Consider the following 25367-nt stretch of genomic DNA (forward strand, 5'->3'; position numbering starts at 1 on the left):
CCCAACTAACACAGTCAGTTATATAGTACTGTACCATAATAGGTTTATAACACTTTTCACTCAAATAGTACATAACACATGCAAAAAATAAACATTTTAAATCTTATAGTACAGAACCTTGAAAAGTACAGTACCATGTATCAGTACCAACTACATCACTGTTACTTTTACCTTGCTTCCAGAGATTCTGAGCTTGAAATATACTGAGCTACTATACTCTATACAGTGCTGTACAGTAAAGTGCACAAAAGCAGTCACTTGTAGACAATGCACATACATGACAATGTATGCCAGACAAATGAACTAACTCATATGATTGGATGTGTGAATGCACATTTGCATCTTTGAAAGTTTACAACTTGAAAGTTTGTATGTAGGGGACTTAGCTTTGCCATGGACAAGTCTGATTGGATTTTAAATCACTGGCATTATCATAGGAAAAATCAGTATTACATTGTCTTAAAACAGAAAAGAATAATTGCTTTATTTCTTTAAATATAATTTCCAACTATGGTAAAATTTTGAATGGTTGTAAAAGAGTATTTACATTTTCATCTCATTTTGTTGACAGTGACTACCTAGAGCTCAAACTTTTCATAAAAAGTGAAGTGATTTTATATGGAACTTTAGGTACATTTAATATTTAAATCACTTCTAATATGTTTCTATTTTATTTTTAACATGTTTATGTGATGCAAAAGAAAGTTAGTTAAATGCTTTACCAAGCTCTGGGGAGCCTTATTTTTCCTATGACATAACTCTGAAAAATTTGGGGAAGCACCCTTCCCTTAGGGATTTTCAGTGATTCACAACGTGTGCAAGATTCTCCAAAGTGCCTCCAAAAAACTGAAACCTCTTCTGCAGGCTTTAAGGCATTAGAATACCTTAGCCTCAAGGAACTTGGTTCTTTCAGCAGTAACACCCTACAATAACAACATTTCACACGGTCCTATTGTAATATGTCACACTGGACTATGCACTAGACTGGGAAAGTGGCCGGCAGACAGGCTCCCTTCAAGTTCATTCACCCTCCGTGCCAACTGCCTTGGACAAAGTAGTCGCCTAGATGTCTTCCTTCCACGGTTTCTTTAGTAGAACTTCAGCTTCCAGTCTACCTACGGGGAGGGTCAAGGTCTGAGGCGGCCGCCCATCCCGACCCAACACGTTTTCCCTCTCCTGCAGACGCCTTGGACCTGCGCCGCACCCAGGTCTCAGTCGCAGCTCAGACAGCCTCGCGTCCCATGGGCCCGTGGATGCGGCAGATGGACTTCGGGTCACCTTCTCGCTCCTTCCCTGCATGTGTCCCAAGAGGGAGGGATAGGCCAAGGCCACGGCCAGCGTCCCAGGAGGCGGGGCAGGAGCGCCTAGCCTGCCTTCCTCCCCTCTGCCCTCCAGGTTCTGCGCCCCCGGGCTTGGCACTGGAGGACACCTCCCAGGGGGCGTGGAGCCAAGACACCTGGGGCACCCGGCAAAGAGCTGCTGCCACCCACCCCTCCCCCAGCCTGCGCTGGGGGTGTTTATCTTGGCCGTTCCTCCTCGCTCTCTTCTCTTTCACTTTTCTTTTCGTTGGGGGTTGGGACTCCTTGGGTTCCAGGCGCCCAGGGAAACCCCAGCTGATTTGTTTGTGGCCGCAGAGGCCCGACGCCCGGGAGGGGAGCCGGGTGACCGCGCCCGCCCCGCTGCACTGCCTGCCGCCCCTGACCCTGCAGCCCGGAGTCGATGGAGGTACAGAGCTTGGCTTCTCTGCTTCGGGAGGGGAGGTGCTGGTGGCTGGAAAGGGCAAGGGAATTTTCCCCGAAAGCCTTCGTCTCGGTCCCCTCCCAGCACTGGCCGGACCCACCCGTCTCCCCGCCGACTAGCTGCCAGCCGGGCCGCCCCGCCCTCTTACGGGGGAAACACTTGACCGCGACTTCGGTTTTCGGTGGCGCTAGGCGCAGAGGTTTTTCCCCTTCTGACCCTTTATTCCTGTCGCGGGCTCTCCACGCCATCCTCCGCTTCCAGCCGAGCACAGACTGCTAGTCCACTTGCGGCTCCCGCGCGGGTCCCCCGCGGCCCCGCGGTGCGCTCCGCTCTTTCTGCGTCGCGGGGTGCTGTGCGCTCCACCTACTCCGCGCCGGGAGGCGGAGAGCAAGGGAAGCGCGCCTGGCCGAGCTGCGGGGTTCGGAGAAAGGGAAGTCCTACCGCACAGAGCACTGAGTTCTGCACCTCATCCAGCTCAGAAAGTTCAAGTAAGGTACTGCAGTTCCCCGCTTCTTCCCTCCCTCCTCCCAAACCTCCCGCCGACCGTTGCCAACTCGCCAACCGGTGCCAACTCCTGTGTGAGCTTGCACGTCTGACTCTGTGTTTGTCAGTCAAATTGCCCTCCTCTTTTTTGATCAGGACACTTATCTGCCTTGGAAGAGGAATTTATAGAATGGCTACCTTTTGACAGTCAGGCCTGGCTTTATATTATTTCCGGAAAATCCGTGCTAGAAACTTCAAAGAAATGCAGGAGACTTGTACTGCTGTGAACTGCTTATTCAAAGGGGCTTTAAATGAAAATGCAGTTAATTTTTCCAAGTGTTGTTGAGATGTTGCAAGCATATACAATGTATTTGAACGTAGCTTATAATGTATTGAATTTAACTTGATTTTCTATGCGTTTAAAAGTTTCTTAACGTCGAAGTATACGTAAAGCAGGGTTAATTTTTAAATGATGCTTAAAATAGGTTCTTAAATAGGGTGAATCAGAAGTTTCAAAACTGGAAGTAAAGTGGTTGTCACTAGCGATTCCCATTATGTTTTTAAAAACTACCGTCTGATGTTATGACACTGGTGATGGCATCTCCTTGTAACTGATAGGCATTCTCATTTTGTCAGTGTGTTTAAAGCGGCTTAGTTGACTTGACTGAATAAACAGATGAGATCTAGGTGGTTACAGCATCCTACTCTGCAGAGGTGGATGTTCTATGATAATGCATCAAGGTACAAGATACATTAAACTCCTGTCATTTTATTGGAAAGCAGTGCAGAGGGCATGATAGCTAAAGAGGGAGCAGGTACAAAGAGACAAACATAAAGATATAGAAAGGAAAGGACTGATGACAAAGCAATAGCCATTTTAGAGTTAAAAAAGTGTGAAAAAAATTAAAATTTTGCTTAATAAAGTTAAGAAGTCTAGAAGACTGTGAAGGTTTGTTCTGGTAGGCAGAAAAGGCACATCCTTGTATTTCTTCCTCGGTTTTCTCCTCTCAGAATTTTGATCATACCCAGAATGGCCTTTCCAGCAGGATTGTCTGCTCTAGGACAGGGTGACAGAGGGGTTAGGTTGGGTGCTGGCCTGGACTTCTGGTAGGCAGAATGTTCACCGTTCTCTGCTGATTTGGAATGGAAACTCCAGAACCTGATTTAAAGCTACAGTTTCTGGAATTAGGAATTTTCCTACAGCTTACTAGGTGGGTTTAAGAAAAACAATTTGATGCTTTTTGTTTTAATCCATGAAATTAATATGTAAATGTCAACAGCTGTATCTCAGGACATAATGTTTGTCAGTGAAATACATGTTTATAAATTTCTTTGGAGGAAGGGGGAAAGCAGTGGTCTAAAGTTTGATAATTGAAAAATTTAAATCCTAGAAGGGTCTCCATCTCAGGTTTTATCAAACCTGGACTTTGGGAAGGCTGTGAATAAAGGGACTTTTTCTGAGGAAAATAGCCATAACTCTAACGATCTTTTTAAATGGATCTTGAACACAAAACAGTTTGAAAAACATTAAAAACTTACAAAACTGCCCTTTCTTCCTGTCTCCCATTGAGTATACTAAGTTCTATTCATTATGTAACAGTTCTTTTGCAGGTTAGTTAGTGATAGTGAAGAGAGTGATAATGCAGAGAGTCCTATTTCAGGTCCACAACTTGAACTATCGGAAATAATATGAATCATAGCTAACACTTGATGACTTCTTATTATGTCCCAGACATTGTTCTAAATATGTGTGTAGTTTTTTTTTTAAATATCATAATAAACTTTTGTGGTAGTAGGGACTGGATTTTATAACTGGGGAAATTGAACCATAGAGTAATTAAATAACTTTCCCCAAGTCACAGAGTGAGAAAGTGGTCGAGATTTAAGAACACCAGTATTTATGAAGGCTATTATTTCCATAGAAATATTTCTCACAATTTGATAGTGACAGCCATAATTTCATTGCAAGGTAGTGTGAGATAATGATGGAACACTGGTTTTATAGTAACACTTATATGGTACTTTCATTCTAACATTATTAATTATATATTTAAAGATTACATTTAGGAGCAAATAGTAGTCACATCACATGGATGTCTATATGAGTTTGGTCCTTGAAGAAAATCTTTTTATGGTTCCTGAATGAAAACATTTGTCCATTTCACCTAGTTTTTGCTGATAGAGCTTGACAAATGGTAGGCAAATGTGGATTGATGTATGTCTGTATCTTGCATTCATCCAAGTGAAAGGCTGGGATTGAGGGAGTCTTCAGAAGACACATAACACAGGGGAGGTGGGTGTGGTCAACTGTATGGGAAGTCTCCTTTTCAGAAGATATTTATGGTCTGAGGGTTGGCAAGAAGCCAGCTTCTTTCTTTAGCTCAATATTAGCTCTTATATTTCTTGATCCAGTGATTACAGATTATTGTGTGAGACTATTGAGTTGAACATTGTTTATATGCTGGCTGGTATCCTATTTTATGGATTGGGTAGAAACATCCCATAGGAAAGTTGAGAGAACATTTGTGAGTTTTGCTAGTAGTATTTACTCCTAATTAATGGTGAATTTTATTAAAATAACTGCAGTCAACTTTGTATGTGTTACTATTTACTAACTTGCTGCATGTTGGGGAATGTTACCCTTTTTTTAAGTTATTCAGTATTAGAATCAGAAATAGGAAATAAAATGCTCTGACCTCAGCTCAGTCCAATGGTAGTATTTGTACACATTCTATATCTGGAGGTAGAGTATGTATACACATATATTTTCCAGTGTTTTATCCCACTGAAAATCTAATGGTGCACGGCAGGTCATTTTTTGGAAGAGCAGAGAACTGTATATGGACCACATGAAAATGAATTAAAAAAAGTCAGAATGCCGATTAGGTGGCCATGTTCTAAGTCGTGTCTTTTCCAAATGCTGAAGGAGAGTGACAGAAAGTGTTTGGTTAAGTAAAGGAACTGAAACTGAAAATGATCCCAGAAGAGGAAAATATGATGACTGTAAGGTTGGGGGTGGGGATTCTAATGATCTTTGTGACATACCAGCCCAGTGACATAGGCAATGAAACCTGCACCACTGAAGTCTCCTTACCGGCTCTTCTGCTCATATGCCTTCTGACACAACTTTGGGAGAGGAAGTACTTTGGCCCTTGAATGACAGCAGTTTAAACTGTGAGATCTACTTATATGAGACTTTTTTGGACAGTAAATACCACAGTGCTAGGGTATCCATGGCTGGTTAACTCTGTGATGCAGAACTATGGACACTAAGGAACCGCGGTACCCAGGGCTTGCTGTAGGTTACAGCAGACTCTCCATAGAGCGGAGTGTTGGAGCCCCAACCCTGCATTATTCAAGCGTCATCTGTATCATTTGCACACTTTTAGCACTGACTGCTAACATTTTCAAATTATTTTCTAATTGAACATTTTAGTTAGATATTTAGCCATATATTTTTCCAACTTGTTTGCTCTCCTTACCCCTCCGTGAGCTTCCCAGATGGCACAGTGGTAAAGAATTCGCCTGCCAATGCAGGAGACATAGTTTCCATGGAAAACTGCATGGACAGAGGAGCCTTGCACCCTACAATTCATGGAGCTGCAGAGTCAGATGCAATTAAGCACACACAGAAATACACCTCAGCACCAAAAAAAAGCATATACTTCGAGATTTCATTTTAAAATAAATATTAATATTTATATTGTGAAAATTATTATTTATGTTATTTTAAGCATAGTTATTAGTACACAACTAACCAAAATAACCCATTCACTTTTGATAAGTAATTATTGCTGCTGCTGCTGCCGCTAAGTCGCTTCAGTCGTGTCCTACCCCCTGCAACCCATAGATGGCAGCCCACCAGGCTCCGCCGTCCCTGGGATTCTCCAGTCAAGAACACTGGAGTGGGTTGCCATGTCCTTCTCCAACGCATGAAAGTGAAAAATGAAAGTGAAGGCGCTTAGTCGTGTCCAACTCTTAGCGACCCCATGGACTGCAGCCCTCCAGGCTCCACTGCTTTGACTTAAAAAAGTGTCTCTAATAGTGTCTCCCCCTTTCCCCTATGTTTGACACCCTGGACAGGCAAGGCACGAAGTAGGATTCTGAGTGGGAGCGAGGTCCACCTTTCTTTTGTAAAATGGGAAAAGCATCGTTATGAAAGAGGAAGAGGGAAAAGAGAACTTGCTAGAAATCTGCTTGCTTCAGGGTCATTTCAGGCATACCATTCATAAAAAGGGGCTCCTATGGAAGTAGTGGATCTAGAAATTCATTTCTTTAGAACTCTCTGTGGTCGTTCAGACCTTGGAAAGTCATGGAGGTTCCCTGATGAGCTCTGATCTAGTTCAGCCTTTTCCCCAACAGCCCCTTCCCATGGTTTCCGGACTGCCAGGGCTCACTGTGCTTCAAAGCAAGTGTGTGTGTTTGTCCACACACATGCGTGAGTGCGCCTTGTGGGGCAGACAATAAAAGAGGGAATCTGGCTGCAATAGAGTCTTCCCAATGATAGGACTGAAGAGTAGGTTCTAGTCAGGCTTAGACAGCCTTTGTAGCTTCATTTCCAGTCACCTCTTCTGTGCTCCAGACACATTTGCCATACATATGCCTCATCACTCCTTGTCAGCCAAGTGTCCTGCTCACAAAGCCCACCCTCTCTAACTTTGGCTGCCCCTTTCTACTGCCCAGGAAAAATTATTCTTTTCCTCCTATGAATGTATTTGGTGCTGTCTACATTCCTCTATGGGCTTCCCAGGTGGCACTGGTATAAAGAACCTGCCTGCCAGTGCAACAGACATAAGAGATGCAGATTTACTCCATGGGTCAGGAAGATCCCCTAAAGGAGGGCATGGCAACCTACTCCAGTGTTCTTGCCTGGAGAATTCCATGGAAAGCAGAGCCTGGCAGGCTACAGGCTATAGGGTCGCAAAGAGTTTAACATAATTGAAGCAACTTAGCAGGCACACGAACATTCCCCTGTAATAGCGTTTCTGTCTGTGAATTCATCTTATTATGTGTCTCTACACTTATATTCTGAGTAAAGACAGGACAGTGTGTCCCATGTCCCCAGCCAGGGGTTGGACACGTAGGTGACTTCCATTGACCTCAGTGATCATTGAACAGTTTAACAGCTAGGCAGAGGCAATGCAAAACAGGTAGGAAACAAGCAACTCAGCAAAACACTTTGCTGGAACATTATCATATAGGCAGTATCTTAGGAAAATTAGTGTAGGATAGGCTTTACTGAAGAAAAGAAAGAATTGGAGCTAAGGAAACCAGCCAGAAGTCCATTCAGGGATATGCTCTTGTTCCTATCATCTTCTCAAGGACCTGCCTGTGTCATTCTGCCTGCTAAGTCGCTTCAGTCACATCCGACTCTTTGGGATCCTTTAGACTGTAGCTCGCCAGGTTCCTCTGTCTGTGGGATTCTCCAGACAAGAATGCTGGAGTGAGTTGCCATGTTCTTCTCCATGGGGTCTTCCCAACCCAGGTCTCCTGCATCTCCTGCATTGGCAGGCAGGTTCATTGTTACTAGTACCACCTGGGAAGCTGAGCTAATGCTAGCAATTCTTCTTTTTTTAAAATTTGTCATCAGTTTTTCTTCTGTCTCTAGTGAGTCTTTCCTTCACCATGCAGCTTTGCTATAATTTTTCCCATTAAAAAGACTCTCTTGATCTCGTGTTTCTCTCCAGCTACCACCTGGTTTTTCTGTCCCCGTTTTATAGGACAACCTTGATAGAACAACTCTGGTCCGTATCCAGTGTATCTTTCTCATCCTCTCTTGACCCAGCGAGATGGTCATCCCCACCATCCTGTGAAAAATGCACTTGTCAAAGGTACCAGGAACCCACGAGAAATCCAGTAACCAGAGCTTGGTCTGCTTCCTAGGTGCCACATTAGCAGAACCGGAAGGTTCTTTGTATGGCTTCCAGGGAATCCCCCCTCCTCATTGTCCTTTTTCCTCACCAGCATCAAATTTAGTCTCCTTTGCCACCTCACCTTCTTAACCTCTGAATAAAGGCATCTGAGGGCTCAGTTCATGGCCTTTTCTCTGTCTATGCTCACTCCCTTGGTAATCTTGGTCTCTTGGCTTTCAATACCTTCCTAAATGATGACTCATCAGTGTATGTGTTAGTCATGACCCCTCTCTGAATTCCAGTTATACACAAAAGTCCCTTCACCACCCCCAATCAGATATCTAGTGCTCATCGGATTCTTGTGAAGTGAAAGTCACCCAGTTGTGTCCAACTATTTGGGACCCCATGGACTGTAGCCCGCCAGGCTCCTCTGTCCATGGGATTTCCCAGGCAAGAATACTGGAATAGGCTGCCGTGCCCTTCTCCAGGGGATCTTCCCCACCCAGGGATTGAACCCGAATCTCCTGCATTGCAGGCGGGTTCTTTGCTGTTTGAGCCACCAGATGGTAAAGACCTGGATTCCTGAATTTACCCCCAAAATTGCTACACCCATGACAAGTCCATTCTTGTAATTGCACAGATCACCAATCAACCTATTAACCGTGGAGTATTCCTTTCTTCCCCTTCACACCCTGCCATTTATTCTGCTGAATCACTTAGCTGTGCCTTCAAAACAGATCCCATGTCTGCTGAGTCCAGGTCACTATTATCCTGTCTCGAGATACAGTGGCAAGAATGGGTCCCTCTTTTGCAACGCTTGTCCCTCCCTTCGGCCCTGCCAAAGTTTCAGTTATCTGTTTTTACTTACGTTTTTCTTATCTACAAACAGATGAAAACCACTGCAGTATGTCGTGGCTTAAAAAAGCAATATCATGTTATTTGTCATGATTCCGAGATTTGGGCTACATGCAGCTCCTCTAAGGCTGCCGGGAGTGACGCACCCAGGAAGATTTCCTCATCTTCCTGCCACACACCCAGGTGGATCTAGCACCTGGTGTCTACAGTCTAGCACTGGACTGGCTATGAAATTAAAGGCACCTCCTTTCTTTCTTCCTTTTCCATAAGAAATAGTTCTTATTAGCGGTTGAGCATGCCATTTCTTTAGAGATTTTAGGGATCTAGAGACTTTCTCTGTCCTTCTTTTTGTTTAGCCGGTGGTGCTTTTATGGGGGGTACATTTTTCTTATAAACCTTGGAGGCTTCCCATTTGTCTATTAAGGATCGGTCCATTGGAAAAGACATACCCAGAAAACTCTTGAGACAGGCTGCAGCTGACCTTGACTGTGAGTCAGAATGCTGTAGGGAAAACCTTCAAGGTCTTAGGAAACTGCTTTTCCTCCTGGACAGGGTCTATGAGGTGCCACCTTAAATCTCTTCTAGGTCTTAATGAGACATCTTCCAGCCACATGCTTGATTTAATATTTAACCTCAGGGGACACTGTACTAATAGACCCTGGATTTGATCTTTGTCCTAAGACTGCTTCTTTGAGAATCTTGTGTTGCCTCGAGAGGCAAGAAGGACAGTAATTTTTGTTTTCCAACCTAACAAGTCCTAGTTTGAATGATTTCCTCTAAATACAACTTGAACATTTTAGTTCCTCTTTCTCTTCCTGTAATTAATCCTAGGTCACAGAGTAAAGCCGATTATCACATTCAGAAATTTTCTTAGCCAGGTCCACAAGTTTTTATTAGACACATTTTCTTTTGTTCATACTATTGCAGGCGGTTGTGCAGCATGGAATCACCTTCTCTCCAGCTTCTAATAATGATTTCATCATACCGTTTTAGGCTCTAACAGTGAGTATCCTTGCTACATACTCCTCAGGTGTCTACTCCTCACCTGAGCTCATATCAATTTCAGTCAGTTATTAATTACTATGTATTTAACTACCCCCAAATTTAGTAGGGTAAGATAAGAATTATTTTATATGTTTGAAGCTCCAAGTGTAGAAATTTGGACAGGACCCCACGGCAATGGCTTGTCTCTATGTCAGAATGTCTGTGATCTCAGTTGTTATGACTCCAAAGGTCCAGGATTTTCTGAGATTGTACAAGAAATTGGGTCATGTGTGGGGCCTCGGTTCTGCCTGTTGCCTGGTTTCCTTTGTTCTTCTCCACTTCACTTTTTCTACGTGACTAGATTGGACTCATTCGCAACATAGTGGTCTCAGGGTTGTCAGACTCCTCACGCAGTACCCAGCTTCTATAAAAGAGGAAGTGGAAACTGCCAAGGCTCGGAAAGCCTAGGTCTGAAATTCCCAGACTGTCCAGTTTGTCTCATTTTATCAGGAAAAGCAAGTCTGGAGGCCATCTCGATTCAAGAGGAGAGGGCATAGACTCAGCCTCCTGCTGGGCTGTATGTTATGCTTGTTCCTAGAAGGAAGATGTTGCTTAGTGGCCACTGTCTTGGAGATCATCTGCCACACGTTGTGATCCTGTTAAAGCCTTGATCCGGTCATGCCACTCCTCTATTCAGAACTCTCCGTTGCCTTCTCATTTTACTTCAGTAAAAGCCAAATTCTATTATAGTAGTCAATAAGGCCCTCAGTGATTTGTCCCTCTGTTACCTCATCTTCTCCTCCTCTTTTAGCTCAAGGCTTTGGTAACTCTGACAACCTTTCTTTTTAAAAATCATGTATTTTCAATGGAAGGATAATTGCTTTACAACATTGTCTTGGTTTCTGCCATCTATCAACATGAATCAGCCATAAGTATGCATATGTCCCCTCCCTCTTGAACCTCATTCCCATCTCTCACCCCATCCCACCCCTCTAGTTTGTCACAGAGCCCCAGTTTGAGCTTCCTGAGTCTTACAGCAAGTATGGTAATGTGTATGTTTCCACTCTACGCTCTCCATTCGTCCCACCCTCTCCTTCCCCTCCCATGTCCACAAGTCCGTTTTCTATGCCTGTGTCTCCATTGCTGCCTTGCAAATAGGTTCATCGGTCCCATCTTTCTAGATTCCATATATATGCATTGATATATGGTATTTGTTTCCATTCATTGTGTGTACTGCGCTGTTCTTGTCTCCGGGTCTTTGAACTTGCTATTCTTCTGCCTAGAATGCTTCCTTTCAGGTGTGGCCCACTCCCTTACCTCATGCGGGGCTTGGCTCAAATACCCGCCTTGCTGGGAGGCTTTCCCTGACTGGTGTACTTCCTGTTGCATTTCCACGTACACTCTCTCTCAGCTCAAACATTTCTCCAGACACCCATAACCACCCGACATACCACCAGGTTTCTGCTACCTTATCCAAAACACTTAGGGTCAGATGTCTTTGGAATTCAGATTTTTTTCAGCTTTTGGAAAGGTAATTGCGATAGACTGAGTTGTGTCTCTCCCTCTCCCCACCAAATCCACATATAGAAGTTCAGCCTCCAGTGTGACGACATTTGGAGACAGTGCTTTCAGGAGTAATTCAGGGTAAGTGAGGTCAAAAGGTCAAAAGGGCGGGGCCCTAATGGACTAGAACTGCTGTCTTTATAAGATGAGGAAGAGACCCTAGGAGTCCACATGTACAGAGGAAAGGGTGTGTTCAGACCTAGTGAGAAGGGGGCTGCCTACAAGCCAGGAAGCAAGACCTCACCAGAAACCAACCATTCCGGCACCTTGATCTTGTACTTCCAGCCTCCAGAACTATGAGAAAATAAATTTCTGTTGTGTGACCCACCCCATCTATGGTATTCTGCAATGGCAATCCTAGAAGAACAGACTAATATAGTGACATAATGCCTTTGCTATATATCATGTGACAACTATGGTATATAGTAAGCTTATTCAGGAAAGCTACTCAAAAGTGAAACAGATACAGATCTAAGTAGTTTTATGCCAGTCCATGTTTTGTTAACCAACAAATTAAGCAAAACCTTCAGTTCTTAGAGTCTTTTCAATGTAAGATTTTCAGATAAGGGATGATGTTTTATTCAGTCATGTTTGTTAATTCCCACCTTTCCCCATTTGTACATGAGCTACAGGAGAGCATTTTTATTATTTTGTTCATTGGCATATCCCCATCATCTGTTAGTGCCTGGCAAATGGTTGTGCCTCATAAATATTTGCTGAATGAATGCCAAAGAATACGATATGTTCAAAGTAATGGGGAATAAAACAAGAGCTATGTCAAGGAAGGTCTAATTTATTCATATGTTTTATTTGTTCATAGAATTTATTTGTAATAATTTTGAGTGCCTACTATGGGCCAGACACTCTTCGAAGCCCTTGACTGGCTTTGATTCAGTTGGAGGTTCAAAGTGCAGGGAGGATCCTGACGACTTTCAGATTTTAATCTTGGGAGTCAGGAAAAGTAAACCCTGTAGGAACCGATATGGATTGTGGCTAAAATGTGAGGGGAAGTCAGGGAAATGGATGAGTTTCATTTTGGAAACCTCAAGATTGAGGAAAAAGTGGAAAAGAAAGCCAAAAATGTCCGGTGACTCATTAGAAGTACTGCACTAAAGACTGGGTGGGCTATTAGTCCAAGAGATGTTGATTTATGAGTTCACTGTCAGGAATTACTGACTGAAGCCAATTGTGTGAGTATTTCTCCAGGAGGCAAATGTAAGTAGAGAAGACCAGAGGCCCATTACTGAGCTGGCCACTCCAGAAAAGGAAATGCTCAGAAAGGATTTTCAAGAAAGGGTTGGCCAATTTCCAGGTCTTCAAAAAAGAATGTTAGGCTTTTCACATCTTCTAACCCTTGCTTGCATATCATATCCACACTGTCTGCTTCTGTTGTGATGGATTCCATACCCCCATAGGCCTATTCTTACACACAAATCTTTTCTTTTTCTAATTGAAGTATAATTGACATGTAAATTCTATGAGTTTCAGGTGTCTGACATAATGATTTGACTTTTGTTTATATGGCAAAATGATCACCACCATAAGTTCAGTTAATGTCTGTCACCACAGAGAGTTATCATTTTTTCTTATCATGAGAACTTTTAAGATTTATTCTCTTATCAACTTTCAGTTATGCACTATAATATTGTTACCCAGGGATTTCCCCAGTGGCTCAGTGATAAAGAATCTGCCTGCGGTGCAGGAGACACAGGAGACATGAGTTCTATCCCTGGGTAAGGAAGATCTCTTGGAGACGGACATGGCAAACCCACTCCAGTATTCCTGCCTGGAGAATGCCATGGACAGAGGAGCCTGGCGGGCTACAGTCTCAAAGAGTTGCAAAAAGTTGGACACGATTGAAACAGACGAGCAGGGCACAATTGTCTTATAGTCACCATTCTGCACATTACAACCCCGTGACTTATATTCTAACTAAAAATTTATGCCTTTTGACACCCTGCACACATTTTGTCTCTACCTCTGGAAACCACCCATGTGTTCTATGAGTTACTTCTTCTAATGTAGTTCTCTTGACAAAACCTCAAGTTTACCTGCTGTCTGTACATGGATTCTAAGTCGCCTCAGTCATGTCCAACTCTATGTGACTCTGTGAACTGCAGCTCGTCAGGCTCCTCTGTCTGTAAAATTCTCCAGGCAAGAATGGGTTGCTTCAGGGGATCTTCCGGACGCAGGGATTAAGCCTGAGTCTTTTATGTCTCCTACATTGGCTTACCTCCTCTCTAGCCAACTGGAAACATTGATCACATCCTGTTTTGTGCTCTCTCCACTGATGGATGCTTCTCTAAGTATCTGCAGTATTTTCTATATTGACTCATGTTCTTATTACCCATCTCCTCAGATAAATGATACCGGTGGTGCAAAGGATGACAAGAATCATGATGGAGTTGGAAGGGCTAAAGTTTGGAAAACACTGTGTCCTCATGTGCCAGGCACTTGCCTGGTACATGGTAAAACTCGAATAATGTTATTATTGTTGTCAGTAATCTTTCACATATTGCTGAGGGGTCAGGTAATAATACTAGGTTCTGAGAAAAGGAGTTTGACTGGAAATAAATCATGAGTGATCACATAGCTCTTAGAATGTCCCAGCACATACTTTTATTGTCAGGATCAAGAAGGGAGATAGAATTTTCTGAGAGTCTAATTTGGGCCAAACTACAGATAGAATCTTTACGTTCATTTTTAGATAATACAGGTGAGCTTCTTAGATTAGTGTGATGGTTTTTAGAATTGACTGAAAAAAATAGGGTTGTTTAATATTTCTTTTTCCAGTTTTATTATCTGAGAGGATAATTTTAATCAATTACAAAGTAAATGCTTCACTAAGTGAAAGGAAGTAGAAGCAAGCCACACCCTATTTTCTAAATTCCTTCAAATAGAAATTCTTTGGTTTTCTTAATTCAACAATATTTGCTAAGTATTTTGGAAAAAAAATATTCAATAGTACAAAAAAGATGAGAAAGCTTTTGTAAAAATAGTAGTAGCATTAATACTTAATTTATTTGATGCTTCTTTCCCTGGGAGGCCAAGAGAACAAATGTGCAGTCATAGCAATACTATTTGTCACTTTAAAATTTGCAGTAATTCTAAATGTGACTTTTTTAAAATCTATATTTCATATTTTAAACTTTACTTCTAGAAATAAAGATTCTCGTTTTGTTTTGTGAAGGACCTCTAAAACTTCAGACATGTGGTTTTATGTTGGCATATTACATTTAATATTGATATAGTTCTCTTCTATACTTTGACCTCTCAATTTAAGACACATTCCTCAGCCTCTGTAGTTCATAAAGCATTGGCTTGTAGGGATGGTTTTGAATCAGGTAGGATAACAACAGACCAGAAACTCTCCCAAACAATAGCAGATATTTATGATTTATTGAATACCTTCTCTGTGCTTGGGTGTCTATCAAGTGCTGTGAGAGATAAACACATGAACCAAACATGATGACTTTTAGGAACTTGTTATCTAGTGGAGCAATGAATATTTGTATATGAAGAGCCAAGTTACCCAGGACACACTGTCCATTCTCTGAACAATCCATATTTTCTTTCATTGCTAAATGCACAGACATGCACATCCCTCATTGAGAATACTTCAACCAACATCTCTTCCTCACCTCTTTGTCCTGACTCACTTACCTGGTCCAGGTGTCTCATTTTGATATTGTTTTCTCTGGGACTATTTCCCCTAAGACTCCAAGATTGGGTTAGGTATCTCCCATTCTTAATTTCATGTAATAAATATTTCAGAACAGTTGGCCTGCTCTATTTGTTGGGTGCCATAACCTCAGGATCAACCAACTGCAGATCGAAAATACTAAAAAAAAAAATCTAGAAGGTTCCATAAAGCAACTTGAATTTTTGGCTCATTGGCAACTATTTACATAACATTCATATTTAGTTAGGTATTACAAGTAATTTATAGATGGTTCAAAGGAGAAGGAAATGGCAACCCACTCTGGTGTCCTGGCCTGGAGAATCCCATGGACAGAGGAGCCTGGTGGTCTGCAGTCCATGGGCTTGCCAAGAGTCAGGCACACCTGAGCAACTAACACACTTCAAAGTATACAAGAAGATGTGTATAGGTTATAGGCCAATATGCCATCACTTTATATAAGACTAGTATCCATGGGGTTCCTTGGACTAGTCCCTGGTGTATACAGAAACAGGGCTGTGGTTAGCGTTTATTGTCAGCCACATGCGAAGCACTTCACTTGTGTAACCCTCCCAAGCTCCTTAAGGTGTTTACATCTTCACCACTTTTCCAGTGATGCAACTGAAGCCGCAAGAATTTAGGTGACTGGGCCAGGCTCCACAGTGAGATGGAATTAGACTTTTAACCCAGATCTCTCTCCAGAGCATGCACTGTTCACCTAGTTGGTGCTGCCTCAGTGTAAAAACTAATATGAGATATAAAGATTAAATGGGAGGAGATAAAATTATCATTGTTTATAAATGAAAGTTCTGAATATTAAGAAACTACTACAAGTAGTTGGCAAGTTCAGTAAGATTGCCAGGCAGAAGAACAATGGAAAATCAATAGCATTTTTCAACACTAAATAGAATGTTAGCTAACATAACAAACAATAATCACAGAGCAGACTGACTGAAAACCACAGGCACAGGAAACTAATCAATCTGATCACATGGACCACAGCCTGTCTAACTCAGTGAAACCATGAGCCATGATGTGTAGGGCCACCCAAGATGGACTGGTCATTGTGGAGAGTTCTGACAAAACGTGGTCCACTGGAAAAGGGAATGGCAAACCACCTCAGTATTCTTGCCTTGAGAACCCCATGAACCATATGAAAAGGCAAAAAAGATAGGACATTGAAAGATGAACTCGCCAGGTCTGTAGGTGCCCAATATGCTACTGCAGATCAGTGGAGAAATAACTCCAGAAAGAATAAAGAGATGGATCCAAAGCAAAAACAACACTCAGTTGTGGATGTGACTGGTGATGGAAGTAAAGTCCAATGCTGTAAAGAACAACATTGCATAGGAACCTGGAATGTTAGGTTCATGAAGCAAGGCACATTGGAAGTGGTCAAACAGGAGATGGCAAGAGTGAACATCAACATTTTAGGAAATCAGCGAACTAAAATGGACTGGAATGGGTGAATTTAACTCAGATGACCATTATATCTACTACTGTGGGCAAGAATCCCTTAGAAGAAATGGAGTAGCCATCATAGTCAACAAAAGTCTGAAATGCAGTACTTGATGCAATCTCAAAAATGACAGATTGATCTCTGTTCATTTTCAAGGCAAACCATTCAATATCACAGTAATCCAAGTCTATGCCCCAACCAGTAATGCTGAAGAAGCTGAAGTTGAATGGCTCTATGAAGACCTACAAGATATTCTAGAACTAACACCAAAAAAAGGTGTCCTTTTCATTTTAGGGGACTGGAATGCAAAAGGAGGAAATCAAGAAATACCTGGCATAACAGGCAAATTTGGCCTTGGAGTACAGAATGAAGCAGGACAAAGGCTAATAGAGTTTTGCCAAGAGAATGCACTAGTCATAGCAAACACACTCTTCCAACAAAACAAGAGAAGACTCAACACATGGGCATCACCAGATGGTCAATACCAAAATTGGATTGATTATATTCTTTGCAGCCAAAGATGGAGAAGCTCTATACAGTCAGCAAAAACAAGACTGGGAGCTGACTGTGGCTCAGATCATGAACTCCTTATTGCTAAATTCAGACTTAAATTGAAGAAAGTAGGTAAAACCACTTGACCATACAGATATGACCTAAATAAGTCCCTTACGATTATAAGTGGAAGTGAGAAATAGATTCAAGGGATTAGATATGAGAGACGGAGTGCCTGAACAACTATGGGGGGAGGTTCATGACATTGTACAGGAGGCAGGGATCAAGACCATCCCCAAGAAAAAGAAATGCAAAAAGGCGAAATGGTTGTCTGAGGAGGCTTTACAAATAGCTATGAAAAGAAGAGAAGCAAAAGGCAAAGGAGAAAAGGAAAGATATACCCATTTGAATGCAGAGTTCAGTTCCAAAGAATAGCAAGGAGAAATAAGAAAGCCTTCCTCAGTGATCAATTCAATGCAAAGAAATAGAGGAAAACAATGGAATGGGAAAGTCTAGAGATCTCTTCAAGAAAATTAGAGATACCAAGGGAACATTTCATGCAAAGGTGGCCACCATAAAGGATAGAAATGGTAGGGACCTAACAGAAGCAGAAGATACTAAGATGAGGTGGCAAGAATACACAGAACTGTACAAAAAAGATCTTCATGACCCAGATAATCACGACGGTGTGATCACGAACCTAGAACCAGACATCCTGGAATGTGAAGTCAAGTGGGCCTTAGAAAGCATCTCTACGAACAAAGCTAGTGGAGGTGATGGAATTCCAGTTGAGCTATTCCAAATCCTGAAAGATGATGCTGTGAAAGTGCTGCACTTAATATGCCAGCAAATTTGGAAAACTCAGCAGTGGCCACAGGACTGGAAAAGGTCAGTTTTCATTCCAATCCCAAAGAAAGGCAATGCCAAAGAATGCTCAAACTACCACACAATTGCACTCGTCTCACACCCTAGCAAAGTAATGCTCAAAATTCTCCAAGCCAGACTTCAACAGTATGTAAACTGTGAACTTCCAGATGTTCAAGCTGTATTTAGAAAAAGCAGAGGAACCAGAGATGAAATTGCCAACATCTGTTGGATCATGGAAAAAGCAAGAGAGTTCTAGAAAAACATCTACTTCTGCTTTATTGACTATCCAAAAGCCTTTGACTGTGTGGATCACAACAAACTGTGAAAAATTCTGAAGGAGATAGAAATACCTGCCCACCTTACCTGCCTCCTGAGAAATCTGTATGCAGGTCAGGAAGCACCAGTTAGAATTGGACATGGAACAACAGATTGGTTCCAAATCTTGAAAGAGTATGTTAAGGCTATATATTGTCACCCTGCTTATTTAACTTATCTCCAGAGTACATCATGAGAAATGCTGGGCTGGATGAAGCACAAGCTGGAATCAAGATTGCCGGGAGAAATATCAATAACCTCAGATATGCAGATGACACCACTCTTATGGCAGAAAGTGAAGAATTAAAAGAGTCTCAAAAGTGAAAGAGGAGAGTGAAAAAGCTGGCTTAAGGCTCAACATTCAGAAAACTAAGGTCATGTCATCTGGTCCCATCCCTTCCTGGCAGCTAGATGGGGAAACAGTGGAAACAATGACAGACTTATTTTGGGCTCCAGAATCACCACAGAAGGTGACTGCAGCCATGAAATTAAAAGACTCTTGCTCCTCGGAAGAAAAACTGACCAAGCTAGCCAGCATATTAAAAAGCAGAGACATTACTTTGCCCACAAAGGTCCATCTAGTCAAAGCTATTGTTTTTCCAGTGGTCATATATGTATATGAGAGTTGGACTATAAAGAAAGCTGAGTGCTGAAGCATTGACGCTTTTGAACTGTGATGTTGAACTCTTGCAAGGAGATCCAACCAGTCCATCCTAAAGGTAATCGGTCCTGAATATTCATTGGAAGGACTGATGCTGAAGCTGAAACTCTAATACTTTGGCCACCTGATGCAAAGAACTGACTCATTGGTAAAGACCCTGATACGGGGAAACATTGAAGGCGGGAGGAGAAGGGGGACAGGATGAGATGGTTGGATGGCATCACTGACTCAATGGACTAGAGTTTGAGTAAACTCCGGGAGTTGGTGACAGACAGGGAGGCCTGGTGTGCTACCGTCCACGGGGTCACAAAGAGTTGGACATGATTGAGTGACTGAACTGAACTGAACTGAAATAAGCTATACAGTAGGTTCTCATTAGTTATCTATTTTATCTTAAATAGAGCTTGATAATATTCGATGGGGTCATCCAAATAAATACATGAATGGATTAATGATATCCACTAAAAAATCTCTAGTAAACATCACACATATAGAACTTTAAAAAGCATTTTCTTTACTTTTTAGAGATTTCAACGCAACTATTTTAATCAGCAACTGAAGACCAAAATAATAGTAACAACGCATTTTCATGGAGTACTCACTATGTGCTAAGTAGTATTTTAAGTGCTTTCTATGTTTTGCTTATTTAAATATTAATAGACTCTTAAGGGGCTTCCCAGGTGGTGCTTGTGGTAAAGAACCCACCTGCCAATGCAGGAGACATAAAAGATACAGGCTTGATCCCTGGGTCGGGATGATCCCCTGGAGAAGGACATGGCAACCAACTTGAGTCTTCTCTCCTGGGGAGTCCCAAGGACAGAGGAGCCTGGAGGGCTATACCGTCTGAGTCGGACACAGCTGAGACACTTTGGATGCACACACACACAGACTCTTCTTTACTTATCTTTGTTTCCTCTATCTTCTTGCTTCCTCCCAAAATTATTTCACAAACGATAAATGAAGGGTGAATTTTTCAGAGGTCTCATATGCCTGTGGATATAGTCATTTTGTCTGCACATTTAAATAATGGTTTCCCTGGATATTTGATTTTAGGTGCAAGGCTATTTTTCTTCAACAATGTGGGGACTCTATTATCTTCTTGCATCTGGTGTTTCTTTCAAGAAGCCTGATGTCTGTCTGACTTTTGTCTGCTTTCGCTGTAATGAATATTTCCAAGGTTTCTCCTTGGCCTGAATATTCTTGAATGCACTAAAATATTCCTGACTCCGAGTTTTTAATTTAACTTCTTTGCTACTCTATTATCGTCTTTATTTTGAGGTCTTATATTTGCAATTTTAGCAACATCTTGATTATTGTATTCTCATTTCTGTCCTTTTTTTTGGTTTGCAGACCACAAGTGGACAGAAGTTGAAATTTCTGCTTTCATCTTCCATGTCATTTGACTCTTCCTTCCTTTTCCTTATGTAATTGTTAGCCCCAAATGCCTCTGAGGACAATGCCTGATGTAACTGTGTAGCTCATTCTTCCACTCTACCGTGGTTTTCATCCTGCATTCAAGCTATTTGGCTAATTCCTTACTTTATCACTTATTTTAAAAATATTTATTATACCCATTTATTTCTTCACAATTTCTTCCTCTTGACTCATGTTTCCAAAATCCTTCTTACTGCTCCAGTATTTATTATTTTAAAAAATTGTTGCAGTATAGTTAATTTATAATGTTGTGTTAGTTTCAGCTGTACAGCCAAATGAATCAGTTATACATATATACATATATTCAGTCTTTTTATATTATTTTCCCATTTGGGTCATTATAGAGTATTACCTAGAGTTCCTTGTACAAAACAGTAGGTTCTAATAGTTATTTATTTTATATATAGTAGTGTGTACAAAGCAACTATACCCCAATTAAAAAAAAAAGATGCATTCTGGGGGCAGGTGAGGGATAAATTGGGAGACTGAGATTGACAGGTACACGCTGCATGGTGCTTATTATTTTTTAAAATTCTTGTTTAAATTCTTAGTTCTTCCATTAGGCTTTCCCCATCTGGCATACATTTTTCTTTTCTTTTTTTTTTTTTGGCATACATTTTTCCAGTTTTTGTCACTCTTTTATGGAATTCCTACTAATATTGTTCCATGCAAGATTATATTTCTTAAATTGGTATCTTTGTTAGCTTAGTATTATCAGCTGAAAGACAAAGCCCTTGGCTCTTGATATGGTTCTCCAAATGCGTTGGGTGGGGCACCCTTCAGGTTGAAGATACTCTGTTGCCGTTGTTGCTCAGTTGCTAAGTTATGTCCAACTCTTTGCGACACCCTGGACTGCAGCATGCCAGGCTTCCCTGTCCTTCACTGTCTCCTGGAGTTTACTCAGTTTCATGCCCATTGAATCAGTGATGCTATCTAACCATCTCATCCTCTGCTGCCCCTTTCTCCTTTTGCCTTCAATCTTTCCTAGCATCAGGGTCTTTTCCAATGAGTCGTCTCTTTGCATCAGGTGGCAAAGGTATTGGAGCTTCAGCTTCAGTATCAGTCCTTCCAATGAATATTCAGGGTTGATTTCCTTTTGGATGAACTGGTTGGATCTCCTTGCTGCCCAAGGAACTCTCAAGAGTTATCTCCAGCACCACAGTTCAGAAGCATCAATTCTTCTGAAGACTTTTTACTGGATTTAACAATTCCATGGCTCTGTGCTCTTCCGATGCCTTGTTTCCCAAGTATCTTTCGCAGTCTTTTGCTGTTGGTGCCCTGCTCTCTGGCAGTTATGATGGAAAGATCCGTGTTCTAATGATAAGAGCAACGTTCATAATGTTCTAATGATGAAAAGAATAGAAGGATGCTAATCTGCATGGAGTCCAGTAAGAGAAAAGATAGTGACCATCACCATTGTTTACATAAGTCCAAAGAGACAGGTTTTATTTCTGCAAAGATGGATGTTTGTGATCCAAGCACATGGTTGTGATACTTTTAATGCTGTTTGCTTAGAAGGCTATGTCCTATAGCTGAATGAAGATAATTTTCCATCCCGTAGCTATATTCTATAAAACTATATTCTATAAAACTTTTTAGTTTCCTTTGCTCACTGAAGTTAATAGTGCAGCCTCTGTTATTTAGGGATAGCTGTGGTGCAAGAAGCAGCCTCCTACATTTACCTTTTTATAATCCTCTGTGATAACAAACAAAAAAGCTCTAAAAAAAAAAATCTAACATTTTAAACTACAAAAATGCAGCCATCTTGGGCATCTTGTACAAGTACACCCAGTAGAAAGGGTCAAACTCTTAAAGACTCTAACAAATATGTAACCCCATAGAAGGACTTGAGTATTTCAGTCCCATGGAGGCACACTGAATATTTGATGATGTCTATAGCTCCAGGAGTTGATGATGGACAGGGAAGCCTGGCATGCTGCAGTCCATGGGGTCACAAAGAGTTGGACACAACTGAACTGATAGCCTATTTTCTTGGAAGAAAAGCTGAGGAGCTTGGAAGAAGTAAAAAGCAGAGAAAAATGGAAAGCAAAGTTTAGAAAGAATAAAGGAATAGCAGTCTATTCATAGTAGTAGTTTTAGTAGCTATTAAATAAGAATATTTAATGATCTCATGTCTGTGTCTCTAATAAAATCATCTGTAACATTTTCTAGAGTTCATATATAAGTATTAATAATACTTATTAATAAATAATAGTTATTTATTGTACTTAATAAATACAATATTTATTTTTCTCTTTCTGACTTACTTCACTCTGTATGATAGTCTCTAGGTCCGTCCACATCCCTGCAAATGATCCAGTTTTGTTCTTTTTCATGGCCGAGTAATATTCCATTGTATATATGTATCAAGGGGAAAAGGGGAGGGTAGGATGAATTGGGAGGTTGAGAATGTATATACACTACTTATACCATGTATAAGATAGATAACTAATAAGAACCTACTGTATAGCTCAGGAGACTCTACTCAATCCTTTGTGGTGACCTACATGGGCAGGAAATCCAAAAAAGAGAATATACATGTATATGTATGGCTGATTCGCTCTGTTTACAGTAGAAACTAATACAGCATTGTAAAGGAACTGTACTCCAATAAAAATTCATTCAAAAAAAGAACATTTAATGAGGCCAATGAAAGAAGAGGTAGAGAGTTAAAACTGCTTTAAGTCTCCTAACTGAGGGGCAGCCATTCTGTTGGCTGTTCCCAGATAAGGACACACAGCTCTAGTGGAGAAGAAGGAACCCACCAGTGCTGAAAAGGTCGGGAAGTTCCACCATCGAGTCCAGGGAAGAGAAGGCCAGCAGCCCCACGGACCACATGGAACTTAGGAATGTAAGCATGCTGCCAGTTAAATAAACTTAACTGATAGAAACATCCAGCCACCTAGTTTTGTAAGCACTACTGACTTGAGAAGTTGAATCTACTTGTCAGGAAGGAACCTACAAGCAATACCTTAGAAATAAGACCTTTGGGATCACTACACCAAATCTGTGGCCATGATGTTGATTCAGAGATTCAATGCTTAGGATAAATCATTTGACCCATTTCATAAAAAGCCCAGTATTTGGAATGGGAAATATAAGAGGCCTAATCAGCAAGACATATAAAACCATAGGAGAATGGTAACCAGCTCTTGTGAACTGGAAACGGTTGCCGAGGAATTATTGGGCTAAAGTACATATGTGGTTAATAAAAGATCAAGTTTGACTTAGATTTTTATTTTCTTAATTTTAAGTGTTGTTTATGAGGATTGCGGTGATTCTCCTTTCTGCTTCTGTTAGGGATTGGTGAGAAGCAAGAGAAATGTTTGAATCCAGTTATTTGCCAGCGGGAGACGTGCTGTATAATTAAGCTGTCGTTTTCACTGATAGGTTATTATCAGCAGGTAATAAGAAATGCGCATCAGTATAAATTGTCACACGGCATTTCATGCCACAACAGATGAGGTATGTCTTCCACGGCAGCACCAAGCAATCATGTAGAGATTGGTGCCATTATGGCAGTTATAAATCACAACATACACTTTAATAGTTAAACAATTATCTGTAGTGGCAGTACTGGAAAATTGTTTAGTAATGATTGGCTGACTTTTATGATGAAGAATAATTTTGATATGGATCTTTTTCTATAAATACCTGAAGAAGGAAAAAGAACACTCATTTGAAACACGTACTTGAGAGCTTTTTGGTTTGGAGCTCATTTATCTTTAACTGCAAATATTTGAAGGATCAGAAAGTCGCCAAAATAGCTTTCCATATATAACTTTAGAGAGTTTAAAATTATTATGTATTTCATATTTTTATTCTAGGTAGATAGATACTGCATAATAGGACTAAGGATGCCCAAAATCAAGTCTATCTGATTTTCTCTTTGGAAAGCCATGAGTTAACAAGGGAATGTCTGGGCTTAAGGGATAAGAGGAAAATACTGCTTTGTTCTTGAAGGGCTAACGCTAAAGTCTTCTCTCCCATCTTTCTGTTTCCTTTTTCTTGATATTATTCCTTTGTTATTTTTCTTACTTATCTCTCTTCCCTCATCACAACTCTTATGTTCTTCAAAACTGAGCTCAGGGCTACCCACTATAAAAACTTCATTTGGCCTGACCCAGCTTTCTTTTGTCCTTTAATTCTATTGTCTTAGACTTTGCTCTCCTCATGGAAAAGTTTAATAGACTTCTTTGTGAGAATTTTTTTTTTCAAGAAGTATTATTATTTTTTAAATAAATTTATTCATTTTGATTGGAGGCTAATTACAATATTGTAGTGGCTTTGCCATACATTGACATGAATCAGCCACAGATCTACATGTGTTCCCCATCCTGAACCCCCCTCCTAGCTCCCTCCCTATCCCATCGCTCTGGGTCATCCCAGTGCACCAGCCCCGAGCACCCTGTCTCATGCATCGAACTTGGACTGGCGATCCGTTTCTTTGTGAGAAATTTAAAATCATATCAAGGGGTTTATGTGTTTCTAACTAGACCATTGCAGGCCAAAGTATCAAAATGTTTGTTCCCAGAATTTGGCCCCATGAAGAGCTTGCACCAGAATGTAAATGCACCACACCACTAACACGTATTTAGTTCAACTGAATTTTTTTTTTTTTAGCAAGACTTTTTTGAAGAAAGATTTAGTGCATGCTTCAGTTCAGTTCAGTTCAGTAGCTCAGTCGTGTCTGACTCTTTGTGACCCTATGAATCACAGCACTCCAGGCCTCCCTGTCCATCACCGACTCCCGGAGTTCACATAGACTCAGGTCCATCGAGTCGGTGATGCCATCCAGCCATCTCATCCTCTGTCGTCCCCTTCTTCTCCTGCCCCCAATCCCTCCCAGCATCAGAGTCTTTTCCAATGAGTCAACTCTTCGCATGAGGTGGCCAAAGTATTGGAGTTTCAGCTTTAGCATCAGTCCTTCCAATGAACACTCAGGACTGATCTCCTTTAGGATGGACTGGTTGGATCTCCTTG

The 25367-nt window shown here is 41.3% G+C and overlaps 1 protein-coding gene across 3 annotated transcripts in view; it reads left to right on the plus strand.

The window, feature by feature from the left end:
- Window positions 1–1215: 1215 nt before the first annotated feature.
- The window catches only part of IL15 (interleukin 15), a 93102-nt gene continuing 68950 nt past the window's right edge, over window positions 1216–25367 (plus strand). The window contains exon 1 of one of the 3 annotated variants that reach the window (XR_003515281.1): window positions 1216–2233. The gene's annotated coding sequence lies outside the window, so the exon portion shown is untranslated. The remainder of the gene's footprint in view (window positions 2234–25367) is intronic. The other 2 variants (XR_003515282.1, XM_027567412.1) reach the window with 2 other exon arrangements.

This window comes from Bos indicus x Bos taurus, chromosome 17 (genome assembly GCF_003369695.1).
Source record: "Bos indicus x Bos taurus breed Angus x Brahman F1 hybrid chromosome 17, Bos_hybrid_MaternalHap_v2.0, whole genome shotgun sequence".
Taxonomy (NCBI): Eukaryota; Metazoa; Chordata; class Mammalia; order Artiodactyla; family Bovidae; genus Bos; species Bos indicus x Bos taurus.